Here is a 10,422-nt window from a genome sequence, read left to right as displayed (position 1 = left end):
TTCTATGTTCCAAGGGCTCTTCCAGTTGTATGTTCTAAGGCTCCATCCAGCTCTCTAATGGTCTATGTTCTGAGGATCCCTCCAGCCCTGATGTTCTATGTTTTACCTCTTCCAGCTGTAACCCATCTTAGGCAAAGGTGACTTTCCCATCTCTCCTTCCTGCAGGGCCTCAGCCCCTCCAGTCTCCTTAATACGATACATTCTTTGCCTAATATTTCCACCCTTCCCTTCACTCCCTTTTCCTACAAGTGACCCCCTCTAACCCAGGGGGTTAATCTAGAGAAATAATTTACCTCCCCAGCTTGTTTAATGTGTTGGTAAAACAACATGAGGCCTCCTCCACACACCCTGTCCCCACTCCCACTCCCGCCCTCCACCCCTCTCCAATGACTTCTTTCTCTCTCTCTCTTCCTCCCTAGGTTTCCCACAGAGGAGAGTTTCAATGATCCAACCCTTCCCAGCTGTTCCATTTGCTCTCTGTATGACCTGGAATAAATGTAATAATAGCTAACGTTTTTAGAGTACTTTATAAATACTACCTCACTTGATCTTCACAACCATCCTGAGTGGGTGGTATCATTAACCTTATTTTTACAGAGGAGGAAACTGAGGCAAATTGAGGTTAAATGACTTGCTTAGATTTACAAAGCTATTAAGTATCTGAGGCCAGATTTGAACTCAGGTCTTCTTGGCTCTAGGTCCAGTATTCCATCCACAGTGTCATCTAGGTATTGGAGATGGATAGAGTCTTAGAAATACTGATTTTTCCAATGGGGAAACAGACTGAGGTCAAGTAACTTCCCCAAGGTCACCCAATGAGGAAGAAGCAGAGTTGAGACGCAAACCCAAATCTTCTGACCCCAAATCCAGTGAGCGTTCTCACACACCCCCTCTCTATCTCATTTTGCTCAGTTTCCATAAAATGGGGACAATCTATGAGCTTTGGGGTCATGAGGGAAATACATTTATAACTAGAAGAAATCTCTAGGGCCATCTGGTCCAACCCCCTCATTTTACAGGTGGGGAAACTGAGGCTGAGAAAAGTCAACCAACTTCTCCCCAGCATCCAAAAGGTGATAAGTGTTCAATGAGAACATGGATGTAAAATGCTTTGTCCCCGCACACCTTCATGGGAATGCCAGGCTGTCAGTGTTGTTATCATTACTGTCTCATTCTTCCAACCGTTTTTGATGGAGTTCAGATAGAAATGGTCTTGAAACAAGTTGTGATCTTGCTACAATTCTTTTATATTTAATGTTCTGTGGACTATTGGATTAAACAATGGCTTTTTGTGACTGAATAAAAGGATTATTGTTCTGACTGCCGTTGCTACAGGATTGTTGTAAGAATCAAATGAGACGCTTATAAAGTGCTTGGGAAACCTTAAAATGCTACATATGTGTCAGTTACCATCATCATCATTATTATTGGAAAGCCTGTGGGTCACGGCGGAGCTGAGAAAAAGAAACTTCCTGGCACAGGCCTTATAAATACAAGTGTGCTTTGCTTGGCGGCAAGGGAGGAAGAGGAGAGGATTAAGCCCATGACCTCTGGCCCCCATCCCGGGTTCCCAGGAACAGCCCTGGGCTTCAGAAAGTCAATTATGAGAGAAACTGGGCTTGGCCAGTGTCAGGTTCAAAAGGTCCGCTCTGGCCTGGTAGTTTTAGAGGGCTGTGGGTGTAACATGAGCCAACAGTGTGCTCTGCGGTTTCATCCAGTCACTGTGAGTTTGGGGTCACAATACCTTGGGGTCAGAGTCTGCTCATGATGCTTACTGCCTGTGTGAGCCTGGCCACATCACATGGGCCTCATCCATGAAATGAGACGAGGGGATTAGAGGGTCTCCAAGGCCTACTCCAGCTTGAGACCTTTGATCCTAAACCCCTTCCTCTTGGCAGGCTCGGTTCCCTCATCTGTACAAAAACGGTTGTCTACATGGCTTCTAAAGACTATGACCCAATGGAACAAGGCCATGGGCAGGGTAGGTCATTCTAACAGAAGCATGGCATCCAGAACTCAGAAGGTTGGCCCCAAATGGATGCTTATGACAAATTCCGGGTTCATCTTTGGAATGTTTGAAAAAATTCACTAAAATTCAATTCAACATGTATTTCCTAAGCACCTACTATGTGCTAGCCATTGACAAGCTGGACAGGGCATCCGGGAAGGTTAGGTTTGGAAACCCTACCGGACGAGGAACAACGGAAGAAACTTCCCTCGAAAGCAGGAACTGTTTTCTTTTTGCCTTGGTGTGTGGCTCCTATGTGGTTAGCACATTGTAAGTGCTTAAGAACTGTGTGCTGAGCTGAATTTTTTCAAACATCCAAGCAATGGTTATGGTGACGAGAGTAAACACATTCTCTGTAGTTCCACCAGGTGGCCCTTGTACCAAAGAGTGGAAGTTTTCAGGGAAAAGCAGATAATCATTATCAGAATAACAAACCTCCTATAATGAGAAATGCCCAGCAGGGGAATTAGACTACCCAGTGACGTAATGAGTTCACCATCCCTGGAAGTATGCAAGCAGAAGGTGGATGACTAGCTGTCAGGGCTGTTGTCAAAAGGATTGGGGTAGGGGGCAGCTAGGTGGCGCAGTGGATAGAGCACCGGCCCTGAAGTCAGGAGGACCTGAGTTCAAATCCGACCTCAGACCAAACACTTGACACTTACTAGCTGTGTGACCCTGGGCAAGTCACTTAACCCCAGTTGCCTAAAAACAAAACCCAAAACAAAACAAACAAAACAAACAAACAAACAAAAAAAAAGGATTGGGGTAGGGGTAGAGTGATCTGGGCAATGGAGCTGGACTAGGGCACACCTGAGGTCTCTTCTACCTTGAGGAGGGCAGGATTTTGAGTCACATGACCTGCGCTCACATTCTGACTCCTGGTGCATAACTCAGGCAATCAACAAGTACCTCGTAAGCCCCTGCTACGTGCCAGGCCCTGTGCTAAATGCTGGGGAGAGACAGAAAGAGGCAAAAACGTGGTCCCTGCCCTGAAGGAGCTCACATTCTAACAGAGAAGATAACGTGCAAATCACCAAGTCCATGCAAGATACATGCAGGGTAAGTGGGAAGAAATCCCACTGGGAAGGCTCTGTCAGTGATGGGGAGCTGGGAGAGGCCTCATAGAAAGAGGGAGTCAAGTTGTCCCTCACCTTCTTTGGGCCTCAGTTTGCTCATCTGTAAAATGGATGGCTTGGAACAACTGGCCTTTAAATTCCCTTTTGGCTCTAAATCTTTGATCTTCTGCTTCTCTGAAGGGTCAAACCCCTCATTTGACAGCAGAGGAAACCGAGGCCTGGTGAAGTGACTTGCTGACAGTAAGGAGCAAAGCTGAGAGTTGACCCCAGGTCCTCTGCCTGCATGTCTCTCCAGGACTCCGTGCCCCTGAGCTCTGGGGTCCTGGCAGCTCTCAGACCTGGTGAATGCCAGGAAGTGGAGGTGAAGTGCCGCCTCGCTGTGGCAAAGGTTCCTCTGAACCCCAAAGGCCCAAGAGCCTCTAGACATGGGTGGCAGAGCCGGGACTGGCCAAGGGCCCGGGGACGGCCTGCAGCAGATGGAAGGGGAAGGTCATTCTCGTCCACTCCCTGGCTGCCAGATGTTTTCTCCATTGTTTGTCCTGGCAGGCAACAGCTGGCTTGAGCTTGGCTGGTGCCCCCTGTCAGCTGTTTCCTCCCCACCAGGTGGAGGGGGGAACATAGCATGTGCCCCAGAGCATCAGGGCATGAGCAGTGTTTTCCTGCAGTTCTCTGGGCTTTCCCTCACTCCAATTCCTAACCCATGGCGGGGCTGGGGGCCTGGGTGTTCAGCCTAGGAAGACTGAGGACCCAGTGCTCCCCTTGTAGGGTGTGCAATGGATTCCACCAGTGTCTGGCAAAGGGCAGAGGGTCTTCATCTGACCCAGAACATGGGGTAAAGAGGAAAAACAATTGAAATGGAATTTCCCACTGAGAAATTCCACACACCTGAGGACCCACACAGCTCAGATGCTTTTTTCCCAAAGTGGCCAGACCACAGCATCTAGACCACACTCTGACGTGTTCTAGGACACAAAGGACAACCTGGGAGGGGGCTCGGTGGGCCTCTCCCTCTTCTCCTCTCCTCTCCTCTCTGTCTTTCTGGCCAAACCCAACTATGCTTCAAGACCCAGCCACGCCCAATCACCTCCTCCAAGGAGCCTTCCCAGGCAGCCAGAGTCCTAGAAGGTTGGAGCTGGGCTAGACCTCAGATACCATCCATGGAACAGCAGCAGGCACCCTGGATTGGCAATCATGGGGCCTCATTCCAAAGCTTGGCTCTGAAACTTGAGGCCCTGGGTGACCCTGGTTTCTTCTGTAAAATGAGGGGGTTGTATTAGATATCCCTGCTGTCCCTACTGGCTCATTATCCTAGAATCCTACAATCTGTAAAATGGGGGGAGCAATCCTTTACAGGGTCACTGTTGGAAGAACTCTTTTGTAAATTATAAAGCATGATACAGGGAGTCCCAAAAGTCTCTGTGCAATTTGAGTTAAGCTATTTAAGGCATGAAAGCTTAAAACTGCAAAAAAACTCTTGGGACACCCTATATAAATGTGAACTATTATTGACTGCACCTCATATTACAGATGGGGAAACTGAGGTCCAAACTAAAGAAGTGATTTGTCCCAGTTGACACAACCAAAAGTACCCAAGTGCCCCATTTCAAAGCAATGGAAACGAAAGTCCAGAGATGCTGTGAGATTACTACCGTCACATAGCTAATATGGTTATGAGGCAGAATTCAAATCCAGGACTCATGCTGATCTTCCACGGCCTCTTCTGGCTTTCATGTTCTGAGCTGACCGAGAGTAGGGACGAGAGATTCGTCTCAGGCCTCTGAGGTTAAAGCCATTACGGCCAGTGGCAACCTCGCAGGAACAGAGGAGGAAGAGGCCAGGGAACGGCGGCAGGCGGGGGGCTGGGGGGATAGACAGAGTTAGGGGAAAGGCGAGCTCCTTGCTGAGTCTTAATCCTCCATCACTGGAGGACCCCACTGGGTAGCTGTCAGGGTAACCGACCACCTCACGGATGTTTAAGCCTTCCTTGGTCCTGGCCACTGCGCAGTCAGGCAGCTGGAGAAATGGAAAAGTATGGACGAATGGACCTGTGTGTGTGTGTCCGTCGATCAACATTTAGTAAGTGCTAGCTATGTGCTGGGCACCGTGCTGAGCACCCAGGATATTAAAAAAAAAAAAAAGACAAAAGACAGGCCCTGCCCTCAAGGAGCTTAGAGTCCAATGGAGAAGCCAATAAGCAAACAACTATGTAAACGCGAGATAATTAAGAGTGGGGACGGCGCTAGAATTAAGAGGGGTTGGGAAAGGCTTCCTGGAGAAGATGGGATTTTAGCTGGGACTTATAGGAAGTTAGTTCTTTGATACACATATAGGAAATGAGATAATATTTGCAAAGTGCTTAGCTCAGAGCCCGATATGCAATGGGTGCTTAATAGATGCTTATCCCCTCGTGGGCGTCTGTTGCATTCTGCATGCATATGAGTCTGTTGACTAGACGTTTATGTATTCAACCGATCAACTAGCAAGCATTTAGGACTTGAGAAATAAAGACAAAAATAAATGACATGTAGTATTTGCTACATACGTGTTCCAGTTTCATTGGACTATACATGTGTACAAGTCTCTTTTGCATGTGTGACTACATGTGTGTGCATGCATATGTGGGGTGTCTGTATGTGTCTATTACATGTGCTTGTGCTGGGTGTCTAAGCTCCTGGCTTCCTGCCATCAGAGAGCCTTGGGATGATTCCCAGCTGGCCAGGAAGCCATGGCCATTTCCATCGCCGTTCCTCTCTCTGTTCAGCGGGGCAGCTGACGCTCAGACTGTTCCTGACTAGGAAGGGCCCTTTCCGGGGGATTTCGGGGATGAAGGTGTACAACGTACAGGGAGGACCGGGAAGAAACAGGACTCCGCCTGGTCCTGAGTCATGAAAATAACTGTCCAGGGCATGGACATTAATAGGATCCTTCAGAACTGGGGACCGTTCGTGCCTCACTCAAACGTCCCAGCACCTCCATGACACAGGGCAGGAATCATCGGCCCATTTTACAGGTGAGGAAACTGAGGCTCAGGAAGTCAATACGGTCCTTATCCTCTGACTCTTCCAACAGACCGAAAGCTAAGACCATTTCTGCAAATAATAACTGACTCACAGAATGTTTTAGCGCTCACAAAGCACTTCATGGCTATTACCTCACAAGCACCTTCCCCCAAATTATCTTCTATTTATCTTGTAGACATCTATTTATATACATGTTGTCTCCCTCAGTAGACCGTAAGTGTGTTGAGGGTAGGAAGTGTTTGATTTTTGGTTTTGTGTCTCTGGAATCTCACACGGTGCCTGGCATACAGTAAGTGTTTAATAAATGTTTTTTGACTCACTGCTATCCCAATCCCCTTGGGGGTAGGGACAGGGCCATTCTTCATTTCTGTAGCCTTATTATCTTGCACATGGCCTAGAAAAACACCGTAGGCACTTAATAAATGCTTTTCAAATTGAATTGGATAAGCTTCACAGAAGAGATAGTTACTAGACATGGGTCAAGGGTACAGATAGGAGATTAGAGGAGAGGGCCTATCAGGCACAGTGAAAGCATTGAGTCAGGAAGGAGCAAAATAAGTCAGGAGTCAGTGAATAATCCAGGATGACTGGAAGGAAGGGGTGTATTGAAGAGGGGATGGGGAAGGAGTTCTAGCAAAAACATTCCTCTAAAGCAAACAGGCAATGCTGAGTCACAGAGGGCAGCCTTCCTGCCCTCCCAAAAGGAGAGGCCCCACATGGCCCAGTGGCAAGTGTACTGGGTTTGAGAAAGAGACTCCAAGTGCAACATAAGCCAGAGAAGATTCCCTGGTAATCACTCATTCATTGGCTCCTGGGATACACAGCTCCAAAGGGCTTGAGAGGGCCTCAGGTTAAATGCCCCCATTTTACAGATGAGGAAACTGAGACCTAAAGAAGTTTAGGGATGGCTTACCCAGTCACATTGCTAGTAAGAGCCAAACACAGTGTTCAGACCAGAGAATCGGGGCTCTCTGAGAGACCTTGATTGTGAGGTAAAGATGTCATGCAGTCTGACTCTTCCATTGTAAAGATGAAGAAACTGAGGCCAAGAGAGATAAAGTCATCCTTTGCCATAAGGGATGGAGCAGGGATTTGAACCCAGGTCTTCTGGGGTTCTGAGCCACAACATTGTTCATTCCAGGTCAAATGCTGAGTTTCCCAAACCCTTCCTAAATCTACCCCGCTCCTTGATACCCTCACCCAGAAATAAGACTTTGAGCAACTACAGGGTCCCAAAGCCAAGCCAACATCCCCTTTGGGTTGTTCTCCAGAGCATGGGCAGTCAAACAGTCAATCAACAAACATTCATTAAGTAAGTGCCTCCTATGTGTCAGACACTCTGCTAAGTTCTGGGGATACAAAAAGACAGAGCCTGCCTTCAAGGAGCTCACAGTCTGAGGGCCCAGATGAAGGACTGTGCTACTCAGCTCTGGGGCAGGGGCTTGGGAATTGGTGGTGGTTCAGCCCTTCCCACACCATCCCTAGTGCCGCTGTGGTAACGTCTGTGGTGGGGCTGCCTACCTGGCTTCTGGACTCCCTTCTAATTAGCTAAGACCTATCAGAAGCCCACGGAGGAAGCTTAGTCATGCCCAGCTAGGGGATTGCAGGAGTCTGCCTAGACGGGGCATCTTCACAGAGTCTCAGAGGGCAGGGCTCAGAGGGGCCGTGGGGATCCTCCGGACCCCTCCTTCACTGACAAGGAAGGAAACCGAGGCCCAGAGCAGGGAAAGGGTTCAGAGAAAAGAGGCTGGGCTGCCTCTGGGGATCTGGCTTCCTCCTTGAGCCCGGCTGCTGCTCTGGATAGACCCACAGAGCAGCCCCATGACACACAGGCCGTGCTCCAGGCCTGCCATGATCCTCTCTGCCCTCTCTCTCTCTCAGCATTCTTCATTTCCTTCCAAGTTCGGCTCAAATGCCACCTCTGACCTGAGGCCTCTCTGAACTCTCCCAGCTGCTTCCCCGATCCCCTCCCCCAAAAAAGAAAATTTGCTTGGAGTCATTTTGTATTGGTGAAGGTGGGCTAACAGTGGATAGCCTCAGAGTCAGGTGGTCCTGAGTTCTGGTCCCACCACTGACATGCTGTGGTTGTATGGCCCTGGGTAAATCACAACCTCTCTGTGTTTTAGACAGCCAAGCCTGGACGTCCCAGAGAAGCAGCTGGTCTGTATTGGTAGAGGGAGTTTTAGCCTGGGGTGAGAGGGGCTCCCTAGATCAATGAGGCCACAGGGCCATTCCCATCCTCCCCTGTTCTACATTGCATTTACATATGTGTGTACGTGCATGCGTGTGTACACGTATGTGTCCGTGTTGTTCCTGCTACTGAATATAAGCATGCTGATGACTCAGGCCACCCTCCTGAATCATCACTTAACCAAACTTACAGGTAACAGGAACAATGCCCTGTTTCTACAGCATGTTGAGGTTTAAAAAGGGGCATTTCCTCACAACCACTTGGGGAGGTAAGCTGAGACTCAATCATGAGGCAAAGGGATTTGTGAATAAGTGTTAGCACCAGGGCCGTGACTGCAAGCCCTGTGTTCTCACCATTGCTCTACACTGCCTTTTTATGCCATGGGCAGACCCTGGGATGTTACTGCTAGAGAAACTCCCAGGATGGGAATTCCCTCCACGGAGCAGATAGCAGCCAGTCCTTAGAGCTGGAAGGGACAGGCCTAAGAGGTGGTTTGGTCCAGTCCCTCATTCTGTAGATGAGGGGAAGAGATTCACCCCTGGATCATAGGGATTGACCCTGATTTGCCCTGGGCTAGACAGCAAGAAACTGTCAGAGGCGGAGTTGAACCCTGGTCTCCACGACTCTATGTCTGGCATTTTAACCCTTACGCCAGGAACCTTCGCCGTAATGAAATCACGCACTTCCGTGATAGCATTTTAACGGTTATAGATTACTAGAGGAGAACATCAACGGACTGGTTTCATAAACATTCAAACTCGCCTTACTTCCCGTCTCGGTCCAGTGACGTTCTACTGGCAATGCCCCCAGCCCTTTGGCATCCTCCTTTCATGGCTGGCTTCCTCGCCACGGCCAGCCTTCCAGCCCAGCTCAACTCCGGGCCCACTTTCCCAGCTTCCCTGCTTCTTTCACTGCGACCCCCACTGCTCAGCTCCACTTTACACTCATCTTCTTCCTTTAGAATGTAAACTCCTTGAGGGCAGAAACTGTCTTGATTGAAATGTGCGTTCCTAGTGCTTTCAATATTGCCTATTTTCTCTCCATCAGCCCATGCATGTATCTATCTATCTTGTCTATCCACCCATCTATCTAATCTAACCATCGATCCATCATCTATCTATCCATATATCTACTCATCTATCATATTTCTCTCAATTCATCTATCCATCTATTTATCTATCTTGTCCATCTATCTATCCATCCATCTATGCACCTATCATATCTATCCATCTATCATATTTCTCTCTGTCCATCCATCTCCATCCATCCATCCATCCATCCATCGATCTGTCCATCTGTCTGTCTGTCTGTCTATCTATCTTATCTATCTATCTATCTATCATATCTATCCATCTGTCTATCATATTTCTCTCTGTCCATCCATCCATCCATCCATCCATCCATCCATCCATCCATCCACCCATCCACCCATGTAGTTATCTATCTCGTCTATTTATCCATCTATCTATCATACCTATCTGAGATCAGATTTGAACTCAGGTCTTCTGACTCCAAGCCTAAAACTCTCCCTTTACTGTCTCCCTAGATAGATTTCAGGAGGTGCATGAACTTGAAAGGGAAAAAATACATCTTTGTTTTCACTAAATTCTAAGTGATTCAGCATTTCCATCCATTATGAATGTAGGTAACAAACCATGTTCTGAAGAGGGGTCCACAGGCTTCACCAGATAGCCAAGAGTGAGGGACGGGTAGAGGATACAGGCAAGGTTCAGAACCCCTGTTTCTAGGGAGACCACTACCTTCCTCATTCTAGAGACGCTGCCTTGCTGAGGGCAGCCTCAGATCAAGGCAGCTCTTTGGGCTGTGATGAAATATCACCAACTCATAATCAACTGAGGATTATGAAAACAAGCATTGCAAATGAACTAGATAATTCATAAATTGGACATGATCACCAAGAATCATGGAATATTCAAGTAGGAAGGGACTTTAGAACACAGGCTACCACAGCTGGGAGGGGTCTTAGAACAGAGAATGTCAGAGCAAGGAGGAACCTTAGAACCTAGAATGTCGCGGCTGGGCAGGCCCGTAGAACATAGACTGTCAGAGTTGGGAGTGGCCTTAGAACATGGACTGTCAGAGCCAAGAGGAACCTCAGAACTTAGA

General features: G+C 48.1%; 1 protein-coding gene across 1 annotated transcript in view; it reads right to left on the bottom strand.

Annotated features, from left to right (window-relative positions):
* ADAMTS7 (ADAM metallopeptidase with thrombospondin type 1 motif 7) overlaps positions 1-10,422 on the bottom strand; it is a 167,377-nt gene that overhangs the window by 10,991 nt on the left and 145,964 nt on the right. The gene's annotated exons all lie outside the window — the stretch shown is intronic.

The sequence above is a fragment of the Vombatus ursinus genome, unplaced genomic scaffold (assembly GCF_900497805.2).
Source record: "Vombatus ursinus unplaced genomic scaffold, bare-nosed wombat genome assembly UNPS02014847.1, whole genome shotgun sequence".
NCBI classification, from domain to species: Eukaryota; Metazoa; Chordata; class Mammalia; order Diprotodontia; family Vombatidae; genus Vombatus; species Vombatus ursinus.
Note: the sequence above shows the minus strand (reverse complement) of the source record. Positions and strands in the feature narration are given on the sequence as shown.